A 21,077-nucleotide genomic window follows, 5' to 3' on the forward strand; every position below is an offset into this window, starting at 1 on the left:
CACACTTCAAACACAGTGGCTCCATGACCCATTCATTTGATCTTGATCATATAACTTACCTATGGCTCAGTTTCCATATCTGCACATTGAGAATAATAACAACACCATCCATTGAATAAGATTATTATGAAGATGAAGTATACGCAAAATACATAGAGCAATGTCTGACAAGCATGTTCCATACACGAGAGTTATGATTGTTATGTTTTTCCGAAAGAACTTAGTAAGTGTAGCTCCACAAAGACAGGGTTATGTTGCTGCAATCTCTTACAGCATGTTGAATTGACTTCCGTTTTGCCTTTTTGTTAATACTAACTCATTCTTCTACTTCACCAATCTTGCTTAAGACTTCATACTCACCTTTCAACATCCATTCTAGTTCAGCCATCTCTGCACTATTCACAATTCTGAGTCTCACGTCTTCTATGTTTTTATCAAGTTCAGATGTAAAAAAAAAAGCAGAAAAATTGTAATATTCATATTTTATAAGTTTAACTTTATGGATTTAATTGATACTCGTTCAAAAATGAGCTCTCTCTGTATGGAGTTGTTTTATACATTATAAATCTTTCAACGGTTCTTTCATAGAGTAAAAGCAACATTTATCATATTACATTTTAGTATGTGTGCTGCCAAAGCAAGCACTATTGTGTTACATTTTAAATGACAGGAATTTCTATACATTTTCTGAATCCTCTGCTTCTTTTCTTAAAATTCTAAGTTTCTTGTTACTTGAGATGGTGACTCGTTTACCTTTGTTGTTATTCATTTAATCTACGGGATGGACCAAGCTTTCTTAGCCAAGCTGGTCACTGTAGAAAATTTCTGAATTGACAGTATGAACAAAGTTACAAGTGCCTATATCTTGACTTAAACAAATAATGCTTCCACTGAGGAACAGAGTCATTGTTTTGATGCACTGTAGAACTTCTAGAAGCCATCACTGAAATCAGTGAATGACAGTGAGATCCAGGTCCTACTCACATCTTTTAAATTTTTTCCAACATCCCATGATTTTAACCATGCTTCCTGCCTTCTTGCAAATCATATTTCCTGTTGTGATGCTTAATTAAACCATGTTTGCAAAGCATATTAACTTCTTCCAGATAGAGATGGCATGGTGTTGCATTCTCTGTGTGGGAAGTGACATCTTTTCTCTCTTCTTGATTCTTAATGTAAATCCCAGGATATTCTAAATGGGAAGCAACAAAGCAATACATAATCTGAGGTGATAGAAAAACATAACACATTTCCACAGTGAGGTCCTAGAAGACTTCGGGAATGTGTTTTCTTTTAAAGCATATATTCCGAACAGGTTTTCTTTCTAATGCGCAATGGAAAGAAGTTGAAAACTAATTCCAACATTGATGATTACTAGCAACAATACTATCTCCCTTAACTATGGGGGACAAATGGAATTACCTGGGATGGTCAATTATCTTTTTTTTTTTTTTTTTTTGGTTTTTCGAGACAGGGTTTCTCTGTGTAGCTTTGAGCCTTTCCTGGAACTCACTTGGTAGCCCAGGCTGGCCTCGAACTCACACGCCTTTAATCCCAGCACTCAGGAGGCAGAGCCAGGCGGTCAATTATCTTTTAAGTCTTAGTTTATTCAACTGTAAATATTGGAGTGAAAATAATTGATGCCACACTTACATTTAAGATCTGCCAGCATTAAAGTTCCTGTGAAGCGAGGTAAACAAGGAAATAGATGCTTGAATGAAGAGACTTGTGAGGGAATCTTGGTATCTATGCATCTGACCAAGGATTGATATCAAGAACACATAAAGTACTCAAAATACTTAATACCAAAAAAACCCAAAAACATCCAGTCAATAAATGGGGTAATAAAATAAGCATCATCTTCAATGATGAAATAAAAATGGCTAATAAGTACATGAAAAATTTTCAACATCCTTAGCCATCAGGGAAATTAAAATGAAGATAACATTGAAATTCCATCTTGTCCCCAGTCAACCAATACAGTTATCATCAGGAAAACAACAACAAATGCTGTTAAGGACGCTGTGGAAAAGGACTCCTAGTGGGAATGTGGTCTTCTGTAGCCACTATGGAAATCAGTATGAATGTTGCCCAAAAAAATCTAAAAGTAGGAATACCATATGGCCCAATTTAGGGTATGCACTCGATATACTACAGAGATACTTGCCCATCTGTTTCTTATAACACTATTAACAATAGCCTAATTATGGGGTCAACCAGCAGATGAACAGATAATGAAAATGTGATACATATTCACATCTGAGTTCTATTCATCCATAAAGAGCAAAATTGTGCCCTTTACAGGAAAATAATGATCACTTCAGATCATCGACTAAGCAAAATAAATCAGACTCAGAGAGACAAATGTTAAATGTTCTCTTATTTATGCATCCTAGATTTTAAATTTTATTTATTTTTTTATTTTTTTATATGTGTGGATATTTTGTCTGCAAGTATGCCTGTGTATCTACAAAGGCTAGATGATAGTGCTGAGTTCCTTGGAACTGGGGTAACAGATGGTTGTGAGATGCCCTGTGGGTACTGGGAATTGAACTAATCTTAACCTCTAAGTCGCCTTCCCAGTCCCTGGGTCTTAGAGTTTATATTGACACAGCAAGTTGTATGCATATATATAGTACATAAAGGAAGAAGCTACATTGCCTGGAAGAATGACAGGGAATTATGAATAGGACAGGCGGGAGAAAAGGGAGGTGGAGAGTCAATATGGTCAAAGCACATGATGTACCTACATGAAAATGATATTTATGACACATATCACTGTATATAATGAATATATACCAGTTAAAATGTAAATATAAAAAAGATATGTTAGCAAGTCAAACAAGCAGATAGACAGTGCAATTTCTTATATTTATACACATATTTATATTTATACACAACATTGTATATGCTGTTACAATTCTAATTGGAAGCTTCTTAAAAATTAGGATGACCAATGAGCTAACGATTCAAATATAAATGACTGTAGGTAGGATTGCAAAACTTAACTGAGTGTTTTAGGTATTAACTGCTCAGAATGTCTTCCTGTTTTCTCTTTACATAGATACCTTCAAGCTGGTTATCGAGCTCTCAGCCTCCTTGGGGCTGTTTTATGCATAGCCAAGTCACTCTGTGCTCTACATTTTCTCATTCTCCACCTAAACTGCAAGTTCACTGAAGAATGGTGTTACATTTTGTGCTTCTTTAAAACCTACAGAGAGCCAACATATCTAGTCATCAGAGACAATGAGTATGCAACCTTCATGTGGCTTTTATAAAGAAAGTTGACCCTCTATTTTCTGTGTAATCTGCAACCAGAGATTAAGCAAATTGTGCATTAAAATATTCTAAAAAAAGTCTGTGCTGAGCATGTGCACATATTTTACTACTATCATTATTACCAAATAATGTGCTATAATAACTATTTTATACCATTTTTGTATTAAGTATTATAAGTCATCGCAAATTATTTAAAGTATAAGAGAGGGTTGTATAGGTTAGCACAAATATTGTGCCAGTTTATAAAAGAGACTTGAACATTCATGGGTGTTGGTGTCTGTGGGGATCCAATGGATGCTGACGGATGAGTGTATCATTCTTCCTTGGCTATTGAGGAAGCTGATCACTGTACCAGCAGCATGACCATGAAAATTAAATTGAACAATTCTAAATGCTCATTTGGCATACAAACATAAGAATCAACAAGGGTCTCAAGCTTGATTTCCACTTGTTCCAGGTTGCTACATTCAATTTCCATGTTTAGAAAAATTGGGGATTGTCATTTAGAAATGTCATAAGAATTAAGTCAAATAATATAAACACTTAAAATATATTTGATAAGTGGTAAATATTATTATCATCAGATAACTATTATTATCATTATTATTAGTCTTTGAAGAGTATGCACAACTGAGTTTCTTGGGGAGCTCCATAAATATTTAGATTCTTAGGATTCTGCCCTGAGAAACTGTTTCTGGAAAGCCTTGGAACCTGCTTTGAGAAATGGTGTCTCAAGGGAGCATTGTTTATAACTCATCCATATAGTTACAAGACTTCCCAAAGATATTCCTCACTAGAATTTTCAGCAATTGATTCTTTATCCAATATTAAAATATACTGAAGCTTGCTATATTAGAAATTAGGTGGTTTGTTGAAAAACCTGGAAGCTATTAGTTTGAAAAACAAGAATGAAAAACCACCTAGTGTAATTTTTCTGACTAGAGAAAATAATTGCCTTCTCACAGTTTGAAAATTACATAAACTTCTTTTTTAGCCCTCATAGTACAACTGCCATTTCCAATTTCAAAGTAAGTCTAAGGCCTCAGGTTAGCCACATAATCTTTGAACTTCAACATTTGAGAGAATTATTCTTAGGGCAAGGCTGACTCTGGATTTCATTTTATTCTTTTGCCAATTGGCAATATCACTTACAACTGGTATTAAAACTGCTGTCAGTAAAATGTTTTAACCAATGCTTTTCTTCTATAGCTCAGCATTCCACCACTGCTGAATTTTGAAAATAAACCACAGAAGGAAGATTAAGGACACTAGGTGGAAACATTGGAAATTGGCAGCAGTTTCTCTTAGTGTGTATTTTCAAACTCTATAATTATTCTTATTTCAGTCTTTAACTTGCTGCTTAGTTTTCGAAGTATACTTAAGAATAATTCTAAGCTCTTGTAAGGAATGCTAATAGAAGACAAATAAATAGACTTCATTCATTATATATTGTGGTGATAGTTTGTGTGATATAGGAGAGCAAAACAATAGTATCTGAAGAACATGAAGCTGCTTTCTCTTTCCATAAAAGTCTAGATGGATCTAGAGCTAACAAGAGGCCTCCCGATCTATAGGAGCCCTGCAAAACAAATAGCTCCACACTTTTTTTGTCTTGATGGTCTGTCATGCTCAATATATAACTGCATGTGGTTATTTAAGATGATGAACCCCCTTTAGGGACTATGGCATCATTTGCTTCACTCATTTGGTAGCAAAAACAAATTCTATAATGGACATGCAATGTAAAAATATACAAGCACATAGTATGAATGGTAATTGCAGAGTAGGATTTGCAGGTCACATAGTGTTGCAGCTATTATAACTGGAAGTGAAACTCCTGGGACTGAAATCATTCCTATGTCTGAAATATTAACCAGACTGTAAATTTGAAAGATTATAGAATACATCCAAATTGATTTCATTCCAAATATGCAAGGATAGTTTAATATAAGAAAGTAATTAAATATTATACCAAACAGATATGGAATTAAGGGCAGAAACGACACGTTCATTTGAATTTATGCAGAAAAAGGCTTATGGCAAGTCCAAAATCCCTTCATGATTTAAAGCTTTGGAGAACCTGGAAGTAGAAGAACCATACCTCATACATAAGGCAACCCTAAATCCAGCATTATATCAAATGGTGAAGACTAAAAGTATTTCCCCTAAAATCAGGAGTGATGAAAATTTGCCCACTCTCTCTACTCTTATTAAGTGTTATGCTGGAATTCTTAGCAAGATGAAGGAATATGAAGGAGATGGATAGGAAAAGAAGTTAAATCATCAGTGTCTACATCTGATGCTATGACTTAAAGCACCACAAAAGCTCTACAAGAAAACTCTCAGACCTAAAGAATACTTTCAGTAAAGCTGCAGGGCACAAAAATAAAACTAGTAGCTTCTCTATACACCAGTAACAAACTTGCCATGAAAGAACTCAGAAATGCCATCCACATCCGCTTTGAAAAGAAAGAAGGAAGGAAGGAAGGAAGGAAGGAAGGAAGGAAGGAAGGAAGGAAGGAAGGAGGAGCCCTGGGAATAGGCATAACTACGTGCAATCTTCAACTTACAGAAGAAAGAAAATGATGAAAAAAAAAAGTCCCATACCTTGGATTTTGTCAGAATTAGTACAGTGAATTCAACCTACAGAGTCAACACAATCTCATCAAAATCACAGTGACTTCCTTCACATATTAGTGAAACAAATTGTAAAATTTTACAGAGGCACAGGAGACCTCAGATTGCCAAAACAATTCTAAGTGGAAAAAACAGAGTTTGAGGAATCAAAATGCTTTATTCAAGACTATACTACAGTGCACTAGTAATAAAACAGCATGGTACTGAAGCAAGATCAGATCAATAGACTAATGGAATGGATTAGAGCATCCAGAAATACATCCACAAAGCTATAGCCATGGAATCTTTCTTAATAACATGTATTGGAACAACAACAAACAAACAAAAAACAAGCCAAAACAACTACAAATTCAACCAACCAAACAAACAAAAAACCCCAGCCTTCTCAACAAATGTTTCAGAGTATGCTAGATACTCACATTCAGAAGAATAAAACTATACCTGTATCTCTTACCTTAAGAAAAAAAAAAAAAGCACTTCAAATGGATCAAATACTTTAATTTTAGAACTAAGACTAAAACTTCCAGAAGAAAACATAGGTAAAACTGTTTAAAATGCTGCCAATGCCAAAGGATTTCTTTAAAGTCCCCAGTGGTCAGGAACTCTTATCAACCACTGGCAAACATTATTACTTAAAATTAAAAAGCTTCTACACAGCAAAGAAATCCATCAACAGAGGAATGGACAGCCTGCAGAAGGGAAAGGCCTTTGCCAAATATCAATCAAGTGGGCCATTGATATCTTCAGTATAGGAAGTTCTAGGGGATCTGATGCCCCTTTTTTCACCTGTGCAGGCACCCATACACATGTGCTCATATACATACAGACAGACACATCCATATACATATAAATTAAAAATCATAAACACATATATATGTAGCTGTGTGTATGATGAAATTTACACATCCTGAAAACAGAAGGAATAGGTATTTAGATGAAGGAAGAGAACCAGCAAGGGGGAGTTGGGAAGCAGGAAAGGCTAGTGGGGGTCTGAAAAAAGAGCAAAGTTTAATGATTTACACGCCTAAAACTGTCACAACGAAACCCATTTCTTTGTAAACTTACCAGAACATCAATTTTTAAAAAAGAAAGTTAGTTCCTACAAGGAGAGAGTCTATCAAGGCTCAAAGAAGAAAAGTAGATAAGCTGCCTGTGAAACGAAGCAATATGAATTTTGGGTTTCCCCGTATTTCAGAATGTAGAATCTCATAAATTGGTTGTAGCAATGAAAGGTGAATCCCAACAGAATCACCAATGACAAATTTCTTACCAATAGTGTATTTTTAAAAATAAGAAAGGGACACACTACTCTTTTTTTCTTTTCTTGTTTTGTATTACTGAACATAATTTTCTCAAATATAACAGAAATGAACTCTCCCTGTATAAAAATCAATGTGTTCCCCCTCTAGGATTCCAAATTACAGTGCTGTTTTGGAAGCATCATTTCGCTTCTGTGGTAGCAATTTGTCTAAATCTTTGTCCTGTGGCCTCAACGAATGCATTTGGCAGGGAGAATTGGAGGATAGGAAAGGGGAGAGCGTCTGTGAACACAAGTACCTTGGGAAATCAGCAGAGATGGGAAACAAATACATAAAAGGCACCCCGGGCAGAGTATATGCTTTTAATGGGACTTCATTAAAAGTGCATACTTCTTAAAGTTTGCCTCAGCACGGAGGTGGGTTTCTACAGAGGAAGTTGAACACTTAGAAGTTTTCTTTCACTTCTCTTTTTATCCTGTTCACGATGAGTATAGATAGAACAAAGAACAGCTGCCGGTTCGTGTTCACTTTGTAGCAAGACTTATAGCAGTTTCCACTGGTTTCCTGGGAACTTTAGAATCAAGGCCAAAGGGTAACTCCCTTTATGAAATGGGAAGCTGAGCCACTAGAAGGGTGAAGGTTCAACTGGGACTGCCTTCAAGGGCAATAGCTCTGCATCCTGGAATGTTCTAGAAAACGTCCTTTGTAAGGCATTGACTCCTGGGGAGATTCTGAATCCAATCCGTGTCTGAGACAGAACTGGCCTTCTATAAATATCAAATCAATGAATGAATATATCAGTAAAAACAAAGACCCAGAATCCAAGAGGTCTTACCTAAGATGGAAACTAAGAGGAAGCACCAGAGTTAATTAATGCAAACAGAAGGACAATATAGAGCCACAATGAGACTCAGATTAAAAATACACAGACCTGACACAAAAATCTCCACAAGAGACTTCAGTGGCTTGGAGAGCATGCACCAGCCACAGAAGTCTGGCCTTGCACTCTAATTGTGCAATCCTCTAGTTGTAAGACTCTGAGGGGTTTCATTTTCTCAAGTAGCAATATTCTTATCTAAAAAGATATAATGCATTAATGCATTTGTATCCTTGTGTGTGTGTAGCATATGTGTGTTTGTGTGTGCACATGTGTGTTCAGGTGTGTGCAAATGTGTCCACGGAGGCCAGACGTCAGGATCAATTGTTTTCCTCTATATCCCTTCACCACATTTTTGAGACAGGGTGTCTCTCTGATCCTGGAACTTGCCAGTTTCACAAGAATAGCTGGCAAAGAAGCCCTAGTAATCCTCCTGTCTCTCTTTCCTCACCACAGGGATTAAAGGTAGGCACTATCACACTGGCATGTTTGTGTGGGTGCCAGCACTCAGGTCCTCATGCTTGTGTGATCCCATAGTTCATTTAACAGCTTTGAGTCTAACCTGGCATCATTCCTGTTCTAGAATTGAATAAATAAGTAAACAACAGAAAGTCTTGGTAAAAGTGCTTTAAGGATATGATATTTTAAAAAATACCTACAAAAGTACAGATATAAAAGACATTTCATGATGAAGAAATCATCAGTGTGTATTACTGGAGGGAAGAATGAATTGGAAATAGAAAGAAGGTCAGTACGTACTTGTGGATAATGAGACGAGTGATATATGAGGTGAGGATAGAGAGCTAGCCAGGGCTGAATACGGCAATGTTCACAAATCAGCCCATGAAGACTAAATGCATTTTAAATGTAATGGGAAATGTATAGCGGGCAGCACTGCAGGTCACCATTGCTGAATGTGAAATGGATTGTTATGGGATGTAGACTTGAGCTGGGAGGCAAATTAAAAAGCTATTGTAGATGTCTAGGGGAGAGATAATAATAGTCTGAAACAGGGAAAATGATGAAGAGAGAAAGAGAAGCATGGATTTGGGGTTTGTCCTGGAGGCAACATCAACGAAACTTGCTAATAAATTGAATTTGGGTAGTAATGAAAGGGGAAACTGGCTGAAAAAAGAACTGCCTGTAATGTTATGTTTTTTTATTTGATCTTTTAGTTATTTTATTTTTGAGATTATGATATAATTACATCATTTCTCCCTTTCTCCCTCCAAACCTCCCATACATCCATTACTTGCTCTTTCAAAGTAATGACCTGTTTTTCTTAATTGCTACATATTTTTAAAAGGTGAATCAGAGGTGGAGAAGCAAGCAATCAAGTTAAGAATGTCTTTATGATTTGTTTAAAATATGCATTAAACATTTGTGTGGAAATGCTAAATGATATAAGTGTGAAGCTTTTTAAAGAAGAAACCAGCAAACCAAGACGCAGGAAAAACTGAGAAGGTCTATCCAATGAGAGATTCAGAAAGCTAAGGTATATTCTGTGGAAACTGGGAAGACTCTTCTTATGTGTCTTTTAATACCTAGTACTCATTTGAAAACTGAATGATAAAGGAAGAAAGCTGCCCAGCTCAGGCCAGTGAGCTGATTCTCAGGACCGCATAGGATGGTTCTCTGACCACTCTATACATACCAGGGGATGCTCACACCCCTGCCACAATAAGTAAAGTCTAGGTTTAAAGAAGATTCCCAGCTCACAAAGCAGGCAAAGAGAAATCTCTGCAGTGGTGAAAGCAAACACTAATGCCAGTGAGGGACTGTGAGCTAAGGAAACCGACTCTGTAAAGCCAGGCAATGTCTGAAGATGCTTGAAGGATGGGACATTAAGACAGAATGGGGATGTCGTGATATTCATTTGTGCAGGTTTATTTTAATGACAGAAGCTGCTGGCTCTAGCTGCAGATTATAGGCTCCTATCTACAGAAAAGAAGAGAAGATGGATGGTGGGAAATGGAAGAGGACACTGCAGGAACATCATATTAATGCGTGGCTATGTTTTCATAGTCAATGCTTTGAGAGGAAATCTTCAACTAAGAATGATCTGAAGCTGCCAGGTTGTCTCCGTGAATGTGCTAAGGAATTTGTGAGACAGAGGAAGAATTCAGCAGTAATTTTTCTGAGTAGCACCCAACTGAAGAACTATAGTGCACTGAAAGTTTAAGCTATTAATTTACATTGACACTGATGCATGTATTATGCAGTCCCCCCAAAGAATGTCCATTAAATTACTCTATGCAGGCAAAGGGGAGGCTGATAGTACTGTTTTTAGATTCTAGGGTCACACATACAATAGGGGTTAGAGGAGGAGAATTGCAAAGTCCTGCCAAGAGATTAATTATAATTGTACAATATAGAGCAGAGAGTGGCATGAGGACCCATCAGTATGAACTGGTTGAAAAAGTTTGGTGCACTGTGACAGTTGAAGAATTTTATGAATATCACAGGACAGAATGAAGTAAGTAGAGGAGGTGATGATGGTTGAAGTTCCAGAAGTAGAGAAGTTACTGTGATGATACTGTCAGGGTATGTTCAAAGAAGTGGATTATCATGGCTTATCAAAATGGAGCAGAGAAAACATTTACTAAGTGAGAAAGGTGAAGAGCCCACAGGTTATTCTTCGGATATTAAAGTTACTTGTAGTTGTGACAAATGTCCGTATGGAAAGAATCCAGTGATCCCAGTGTGTAGGTCACCACTGAATTGGGTCAGAGAAAGGATGTTCAGAGAATGAAGGGACTAGGCAGACACTAGAGACTTGCCCTATTATCCTTTCCCTTTTCCTCCTCCTCCTCCTCCTCCTCCTCCTCCTCCTCCTCCTCCTCCTCTCCTTCTGTTTCTACTTCTTCCTTCTTGTCTTCTTCATCCTCTACCTCAAATTTTCATGCCAGCTAAGAAACAAGAAATATTATTAGTTCTTTTCCAGAACCTCTACCATGATGGTTTACATGACGTAGCATTTATAGTGCACCTAAAACAATGCATCTGGTAACATTTGGTACTACTGTTAGAGTCACTGCTAGTTAATGATTCCACACTAATAAATATTAGTCCTGGGAACACATGAATTCATTTTAATTTTTCCTCTGTTTATTTCTTTGACCTAGAATCATAGATAATTAACTCTGGACATGCCCTTAAAAGTCATCCCATTTAAAGGTCTCCAAACGTGAGCCAAAGGTTATTCAGATAAATAAACTACATTTGAGAAGCCAATAAGTACATAGAGTCCTGAGCAATGCATGTGGTAAGTTCCAAGTCTTGGGGCTTCAACAGGCTCCTTAAAAAATCCTAAGGTCTGGCAAAGCTTGGGAGCCACTGCCCAGCAGCTGTGTGTTACAGGTGAGAAAGCTTAAAGTTGTGATCACAAAGCACATTGGCACACACACCATGCTTTTAAGCTAAAGCACAAGATCCTGCCTGACTAATCCTGGGACACTGTTGTATCAGTAAGGGAGGCAATACGCATGTCAGTGGTTCGCAACCTTCTTAGTGCTGTGACCCTTTAATACAGTCCCTCATGTTGTATTGACCCCCCCAACCATAAAATTATTTCATTGCTACTTCATTACTGCTATTGTGCTGGTATTATGAATAGTAATATAAATACCTTAGATGCAGGATATCTGATATGTGACCCCAGAGGGGTTGTGATTCACATGTTGAGAAATACTGATGTATTCTTTTCTGTTTTTCCTTGTGTGTATTCTCCCAAGGTAGAGAGCAAATATGATAGTGCATTATCCATCAATTGCACTCTAATCATGTTAAGAAGGTGCCTCACAGTGTCGAAGGTGCAAGCCATAGTGAGGTAGCTGGTAGCATTATAACCATCATTCTAGAACCAGGACTTTGTTAGCAAAAAAGGACATGAAATGGCAGATATAATTCAAAGAAAATGACTTTTTGAATGAGAACTAGCTAGGGGTTTGGGCTCATTACAATCTATCAGATTGACAAGGTCAATATCTGAAAATAAATGCCAGCAATAGCCAATCATGCTGACCTTTGCTATCCTAATGAGATGATTTCAAAACTTGTCTGCATAGCAGATTCACCCTCTTGAGATTCTGACATAATTGAGAGGACTGTCTATACAGTCTTGAATCCTTGGAGTGTTTATATATGTTATGGATCTGACATTGATATATTTAGTGATTTCTCTGAAAAGTTTCCCTAGTAAAAGCTACTGAAACAGTCAACTTGGAGCAAACTGAGTCATGAGCAAGACTGCAAGTCCACCAAATGTAGACTCTGCCAGCAATGGGACAGAATAAGAAAGATCAAGGTGAACGCTAGGGTCTGGGGAGGTAGCTCAGTGAGGAAAGTACTTGTTTTGCTAACACAAGTACCCGAGTTCAGTCTCCAGGACCCATATTCCAAAAGAGGAACGTGAAAAGTGGGAAAAGGAGAAGGGAAGGAAGAAAGGAAAGAGGGTAGAAAAATAGAAAGAAGAAAGAGATAGGAAGGAGAGAAGGAAGGAAGGAAGACAGGTATGCATAGTGACTGTCTATGGTAATTCTAGCTCTGTGGACATAGCAGGTATATGTCTGGACTCAGTGGCTAGCCAGTCAAACCTAATAAAAAGACAAGTTCCTGATCAGTGACTGACTGTATTGCAAAAAAAAAAAAAAATGTGGACAGCTTTTGAGAAACAACAATGGAAACTGTCTTCTGGTTTCCACATACATGTGAGTGTGTACCTGGAAACTCATGACAAATGCACACATCAGCATCACTTATATATGAACTCCAGGTGGTTCTTGACTTTAAAGGGATAGTAACTAATTCACCACACTGTGCATTCACCACACTGTGTGGTGCCAAACAAAACAGTGTGAAAGTATTTACCATGTTGATAGGACTCACATCAGGAAATGGATGCTATCTAGAGGATGCTGTCTATTCCCATAGGAAGATGCACTTTTCTGTGGTGCTTATGAAGGGTAGGCCAGGGAATTACACATAGAGACATGCATTCTACTTCCAGTCTTACTTAATATACAACAGTTGTGAGATATTACTGCCTAGCTAACATGCAGGATGCTGACAGCTCAGTTTGTTATGCCTGCTCTGTGGGTATTTTACTTTCTTGCTCTACTAGACAAAGAAAATTATTGTAACTGAGAGAAATAGGTACAAAGAAGAATTATGACCCTGTATACACTCTTATTTTTTAATTTACAAGGAGCAAACTTTTGGCAGAGACAATGCTGTCTAGGGTACCTCTAGGACAGGATGCAATTGAGACAGAACACTTTGGCCTTCTCCTGAGACAAATGATGGCCTCCTCCAAATGCTGCTCATGACCCCAGAGGTTTTATTTCAGTATAAATAAGGAAGAAGCCTCTAGAAATAGTGTGTAAGGTAAATCTTCCCTAAGCACAAAGGCTTGGAAATGAGAAGCCTTAAGTGGCTGTAACTTTTGCGTGCACCTAATTATCACCGATAATAGCAATGTCTGAAGCCTGAGGAACAAGCCGTGCTTCAGCTTGTTCTCTCATCCTCACAAGCTTCTGCCTTCTGACTCTGCTGATCCCCCTTGTAGAACTCCTGTCATCTGGGTGTTCACAGTCCATGGCGAACAGGCAGTTTTTGAGAAGCTGTTAGATGCCACCCATGTTCATTTCCCTCTTATTAGATCTCACTTTTGGAGTTTTGCTTTACTTTGAACACATTTTCCAAGGCAGAGATTACTCCACCCTTCTACAGAAGCAGAGAATCAATTCTCAGAATCCCGAGCAAGTTCCACAGACATTTGAATGAGAACAGACATAGAACAAGGAAGACCTGTTACATTGGTTTCCCAAAAAGAAAAATGGAAGAGATATACTAGATTAAGAAAAGGAGTAGGGTCTGGCAGTTTACATCAATTTTTTTCAGTCTAGTTTTCCTTTAAATTTTAATTAAAATATAATGATATCACTTCACCTGCCTTCCCCCAACTCTCCTCATGTGCACTCCCTTCAATCCTTCCCATGCCCCCTCACTCTCTAATAAGTTGATGGCCTCTTTTTCCTTAATTATTGTTACATATGTATGCAAAATATATAAATACAACCTATTGAATTCATTAAGTGTTTCTTGTGTATATACAGTTTCAGAGCTGATCTTACTTTGTATATGATAACCACTAAATGGAATCATCTCTGGGAGAGACTAATTCTGCCTCTATCACCAGTCATTATCTGCCTTCATTTTTTTTCTGTCTAAGGGTGGAACTTCATAATACTTTTCCCTTCCACATTAGAATGTCTATTTGGTAGTGTCATTGTTCAAGTCTTATGACGACACCCATACCATTAAGGTATCACGGATGTAGATTCCCTGTCATTTCTAGGAGCCACAATCTCACAACAGACTACTTGTCTCTTCAGTGATGCTCCCTGAGCCATAGCTGTGGTGCTGTAGAGCCCACTGGGGCTGGGCTCACCACAGTCTTTGTATTCTGACCAATTGTGATTGTCTGTATTGGTCTTTGTTTGCTTTACAGAGAGGCTTCTCTGATGTGAGTTGAGAGCTACACTTATCTGTGGGTATAAGGATTTTAGAATGCAGTTAGGAGTTATGCTGGTCTAGAGGTGGTAGTTGGTTTTCCTCTAAGATCCAAGAACTCTAGCCCTAGGAAGTTGAGTAGGTTTCTAGTAGCAGAGATGATTTCCCTCCTATTGAGTGTGCCTTAACTCCAGTTGGACAGCTGTTAGTAACCACCAAGATATCAATGCCATTATTGATTGTAGCTGGAGTTTTCTCCAATCTTGCCCAGGCCGCAGCCACTCAGACCCAAATAAACATACAGAGACTTATATTACTTATAAACTCAATGGCCATGGCCAGCTTCTTGTTACCAAGTTCTTATATCTTAAATTTACCCATTTCTATTAATCTGTAAGTTGCCACGTGGCTTGTGGATTACCGGTACTTTTACACCTCACTTCCACTGTGTCTGTCTGGCGACTCCTGACTCAGCCTTCCTGTTCCCAGAATTCTCCTCTCTGCTTATCCCGCCTATATTAGCTACTGGTCATTCAGTGTTTTATTTATCAATTAATCAGATTGATATCAATTCAACACAATTGACATTTAGGGATTTCATGCAATGACATCCTTTGCTGTGGATCATTGTCACCATAGCTTGGTAGGACTATTGATTGATTCCTTCCCTTGTTTTAACACCTTTTAGTACTATGGAAGCTAATCAAAAAAAAAAGGGAAGCTTTTAGATTAGATACAGCTCTAGTCTTCTGAGCTCATATTTAACCTCTGAGCAGCAATCAAGGTCAATAGCAATAGCCTATATTGTTTTGAGAGTCATTTGAACTACTCTTACCAACAACTTGTATGGTGATTTTTCATTCCTGGTATTGGAATTTTGTTAGATTGTCTATGGCTTGTGAAGAAAGCATTGTCCACTCAGGTGGCATAATTTCAAATATATATATGCATATATATTTATATTCACTCTCATATGTATTATATATAATTTTAGATCAATAAAGTAATGATTCCTTGAGGCTTTATCGAACAAATGAATGTCCTTAAGCAGATAAGTAGATAATGAAAATGTTGTACATATACACAATGAAATACTATTCAGCTGTAAAGAAAAATTAAATCATGAAAATTTCAGGTGAATGGATGAAACTTTAAAAGATTGTACTGAGGGAGTTAACCTAGGTCCAGAAAGATATGTTATTTCTTACCTGAAATTCCTAGCTCCAAATCTTCAGATGTGAGTCTGAAGTTACCTGGAGTAATTGCAGAAACCAGGAAAATAAAAAGGGACGATGGTGAAGGAAGAGAAAGGGGACAAGCAGGATATAGGTGACATGAGCACGAAAATGGGAAAAATGGGGATGGAGCTTTAATTGGGAAGTGGGGTTCAATACAGAAGGAGAAGGAGGGATAAAGAAGCTTACACTTGTAATCCTAACATGAAAGAGGATGAGGCAGGAGGACCACTGCAATTTCATGGCTGTCATGGGTATGTAGTAAATTCTAGTCTAGCCTGGGCTACAAACAAAGAAAGAATCTTTTAATTCCAGAGAGTGATGTGAATTCAAAGAATGAGTCAAGAAATAATTTTCCACCTGATTCTTATACAGCTTAAAATTTTAACAGATCATTTGTCATATCACTAAAAAAATCACTGTTATGTTTTGTATATCTTCATAAAGGTTTCTTAGACCACATATTTAACTAAGTCTTACATATAATAAAGTTTATGCTTAAAATGAGAAGATAAAATACAACAAATATTTGGTGGCTATGGAATACACCAGGATTCAAAAAATTTAGCTTCATTTAAATTTTTTTCCAATTTCTTTTATCATTTTACTTTCTCTAGGGAACTATAATGCAGTTACTTTGCCTTGGGAAAGGGAAATTGACTTATTTTCTATCTTTTTATGAACTTTGCTAGTAACTTCAGCCCATACCCTCTAGATGCTTTAAGAAAACCCACATGAAGTTTAACTGGGGGAACCTGGTGCCTGAAAATTCCCAGATGTGGAGCTCAAGCATCTACCTGTTAGAAGGGCCTTGAGTGATGGAGGATGGCACTCAATCTTCAGACCCACTGGGTCTATCATTTCATAAGTCTTTCTATATATTTAAGGTATAAAATTTGTTAGGCTTTATAAAAATAGTAAAATTGCCTTTCTTACATCCTGAATTAGTAACAAGATTCCAAACAACATGCAGCCCCATGCCCAAGATGGTTAAGTAAAAAAAAAATAGGATTACCGACTGCACAAATTTTACTGCTCCACGGTAACTTCCCCACTTTGTTTTTTCAGATTAAACAACATTTTCCAAGCGATGTGTGTATCACTAAATAAAAACTAACTCAATAACCTTAACCAAAAGGCAAAGGATATGGAAAAATCTTCCCTTAGATGCTGGGGAATCCAAAGCTAAATAATCCTTGTGATAGTTAACATTCCACTAACTCAGATCCTCAGTCCAGGGAGGTATGCAGTGTTGAAGAACACAAAGTAGTTACTAGAAAGGATTCTAGTACAACTGAAGCCCTGTGAGACTGTGGCACTCTTCTTTTAAAGTCAAGATTCCATTTGTTGTTGTTATTTTAAAGTTATTTTCTTGAAGTATAATTGGCACCCACTAAAACATCTCTTTAACACAGTTCTTGGAGTCTGACAATATAGGAAGTCTTTCACTTTGTATATTTCCTTTGTAGAGATTTAATCAAGAGCTGGTCATCATCTTCCAGTTCTGCCTCCTGAAAACTCTTGGTTATTATACAATATTTTACCTTTTGGATCCAATTTATTTCACTCTGTATGTTTAAATCACTCATTGAACTTGCTATATTGGATGCTGACTTAATGCCTTTTTACACTTTATTATAAATAACCCACTTTGTTCATTTGATCATAAGTTGGTAACATTGGAATTATTTTCAATTTTGGGATATTTTTACTTTATCTGCTATAAATTTTTGCATAAAGTTTTAGTGTGAACAAGTGCTTTGATTTGTACTGAATGAATTTGTAAGAAGAGCACCAATAGTTACCATGTGGGAGTTAGTTCAACTTTTGAATACTTCCTATTGGCCATGACATTTTGTATTCTGCAGCATTTGAAGTTTCTGTTGCTTCACATTGTCACAGACATTGTATATGACTATTTTGCCTTAAATAGCTGCTTTATTGTGGTGCTTTTGGTCTCTGTCTTCTATTTTGGTTTCTGTAATGTCAAATCACAGTATATATGTCTTTTGTAATGATCAATCAAATCAAACTAGTTTCTCTTTTCAGTTGTTTACTAACTTTTGAAATATGAGTTGGCTGTATATTTGTGAATTGTATTTCTTTCTCAAGTATGTATTTTGCAAATACCTTTTTCAAGTGTTTGTTTTCATTTGAACATGGACTTTTAAAGAGACCACTTTAATTCACTGAACTCTGGGTGATGAACATTCTCTTTTATGCTTTGTGCTTTTTGTGTTCAATCTGGAAATCCCTTTGCCTAATGGATAGCAAGAACTGTGCCTTCTGATTTCTGGTGGAAATCTTTATGTTTTATGTTTCACATTTAAATTTATGGTGTATTTTGAATTCATTTTAATAAATCTCTGAGATATGTGTAAGGACTCATGGTTTTGAAAATGCAAACACAATTGTTCCAGTAATTTTTAAAGGAAATGCTATGATCTGTTCCTGGAAGGTCCTTGGAACCTTTGTCTAAGATCAGTTATTATATACGCATTGATCTATTTCTGGACTATCTATTCTTTTCCATTGATCTGTGTACTTATCCTTTCCCAAGATCTGGTCTTGATTAGTCTGCACATTGAAATCAAATAATGAAGAGTCCTTCCTCTTTATTGTTTCTTTTCCCCTGTGATGCAAGTCCTTTGATCTATTACATATGTTTTAGAATCATTTATTTTTGATGATTCCTACAAAAATCCTACTATTTTGGTAGGGATCATTTTGATTGCACAGATAAATTTGGAATGGAGTTGACATCTGTCACCAATATTCAGTCCTTTGATTAATGAATCTGGTATATATTGCTGTATATTTAAGTCTTATATGATCTCTTTCAATATTTTGCAGTTATAAGTGTACAAAATATTCATCTTCTTTATTTAACTTATTCTTAAATAATTACCTTTAGGATGTTCATTTTTAAATAGCATTGAAATACAATTTACAATTATTTATAGGTAGCATGCAGAGACACAGTTGGTCTTTCTTTCTGTTGACTTTAATTGCCAAGTTCCAGTTCAGAGTTTGATATCTTCATTTCCAGTCTACATATGCCTATATTTTTTTCTTACATCACCATACTTTTACTTTTAGAATAGACATACACTTTTATTTGTATTTAGTAAATACCTGAAGGAAGTATTACTAAGTCATAAAGTAGAGTATGTTTAACTAGTGAAGGCATGCCAATGTTCAAAGTAGGTGTGGCATTTTGTGTTCCCACCAGTAGCTTATGATATTTTCTTTTGCTTTCCATCTTTGCCAACACTTTATATTGTCATTTCATGTTCTTAGTATTAAATGTGGCAGACATCTGTAATTCTAATACTCAACAAGTAGAGGCAGGAGGATTACCATATTGTGTGGAATAGGAGTAGTGAGATCAGGTATCCTTGTTTCTTAAAAGGTAAATCTTTAACACTTAAAGAAAAGTATTAGCTGTATGTTTTCTGTAGACGCAATACACACATATGCTCTTTTGTGGTTTTTGAGAGCTCTTGGCATGAGTGCCTGTTGAGTTTGGCCAAACCAAGTTCTACAGGACTCTGATCTTTTTCTTGTTGTTGATAGGGTTACTTCACTTATAACCTCATGAATCTCAGATATTGTTATTGTTTACTTGTTCATAAATTTTTGCAGTCTTTAATTTCTAAATTTGTCTTGTTTACTAAAGCAACAAAATAGCATTTATGTAATCTGTGCTCCTTTCTTGATGTCTTACTTAGAAACTTTTTTACATTGTTAAATTTTAGGAACAAGTTATTAGTGGCTAAATAAAATACTACAATATATTCATATAATAATAATTCAATAATAATTGTTGCAATTCAAACAATCAACAACAGTGTGTATCAGTTACTGTTTACTATTGTATTTATTAATATTTTACCTTCAACAATTCCATGATCAGGCAAATCATTATTATAATGATTAAGCCAACTTCACAACTAAGAAATCAGCTCACAGAGCTCACAGAAATTTCAATATCTCTTAGAAATGAGGAAAAACTGGATTCTTGTCTTGTCAGTTGTGAGTCTTTTCCACATTATGCTATTACACACCGTCTACAGAATCACTATATAATACACATTTTCTTGTGTCACCGACTAACAAATAACACTACAATAAGTCTAACTGGAAATACAATTCTCACCAAATGTCTCACTAAGCCTATAAAATACATGCATAAAGAAGGATTAGGAGGGCACAGTTTAAGATGAAAAATATGGATTTTTCAAACAGTTTTGAGGCATTCTAACTGCTTTTCTAAAATAGTCCCATTGACACATAGTTATAATGCAACTGGATGAAGACTTGTGGTTTCCTTTATTAGTTTTTGACACGTAAGCATTAGCAGGGCATTTTATTTATGTCGAATGTACTTCCATGTTTATTATTAATCTCTGTTCCTTTCCTTGACTACCATTCATGATTTTTGTCAATTTAAAGTGTACTCACATTTAAATGAAAAATTTACATAGTAAATCAAGAATTTTTCAGCATTCATTTTGTGCTGGATATCTTTGCCTTTTCTTCTTAATTTTCTTTGCTGTTTTTGACAGTGGTTGTAAAGTCAAAGAAGTTTCTTCCTTTATATCTTACCACTCATAAATTTGATTCATCTGTGACCTGGAGATATAAATCTTCAGTTAAGAGCATTAGCTATTCTTCCAGAGGATCTGGGTGAGTTCTCTTCCTTGCTCCCTTAGCAGATGACTCAAAATGGCTGGAAATCCTTCTCCATGGGATCTGACACCCTCTGCTGGCCCCTGCAGGTACCTAAACACACATGGCATAAACACACACACACACACACACACACACACACACACACACACACACGCACACACGTGCCCGCACACACAAATTATTTTCTGAGAAATAAGTATTAGACCAAACATATCAACATATTTTAATCAGCTGTTTTAAAATTTCAAAAAATCATATAAAATTAATTTTCTGTGCTGTGAATTAAGGAACTGACTTGCACTTTTACTAAGTAACAAATTGGTAGCATAGTATCATTATTTCATAATTTATTTTTACTGAATGTATTGATAATAATTCCTCCCTTCCCTGGAATTATTAAGTGAAAACTGACAAATAAAAACTGTATATGTTTAAGATATCTTAAATATATTGTGAAATGATTAACTCAAGCTAATTGCCATGTCTATCACCTTATGTTTTTCTGTGGTGGGAATATTTATGGTCTACTTTCTCAGTCATTTTTAAGTGTATAGGTACCATGTCCTACAGTAGACCTCCAGG

Source organism: Peromyscus californicus, unplaced genomic scaffold (assembly GCF_007827085.1).
Source record: "Peromyscus californicus insignis strain IS unplaced genomic scaffold, ASM782708v3 Scaffold_17__1_contigs__length_78620276, whole genome shotgun sequence".
Classification (NCBI taxonomy): domain Eukaryota; kingdom Metazoa; phylum Chordata; class Mammalia; order Rodentia; family Cricetidae; genus Peromyscus; species Peromyscus californicus.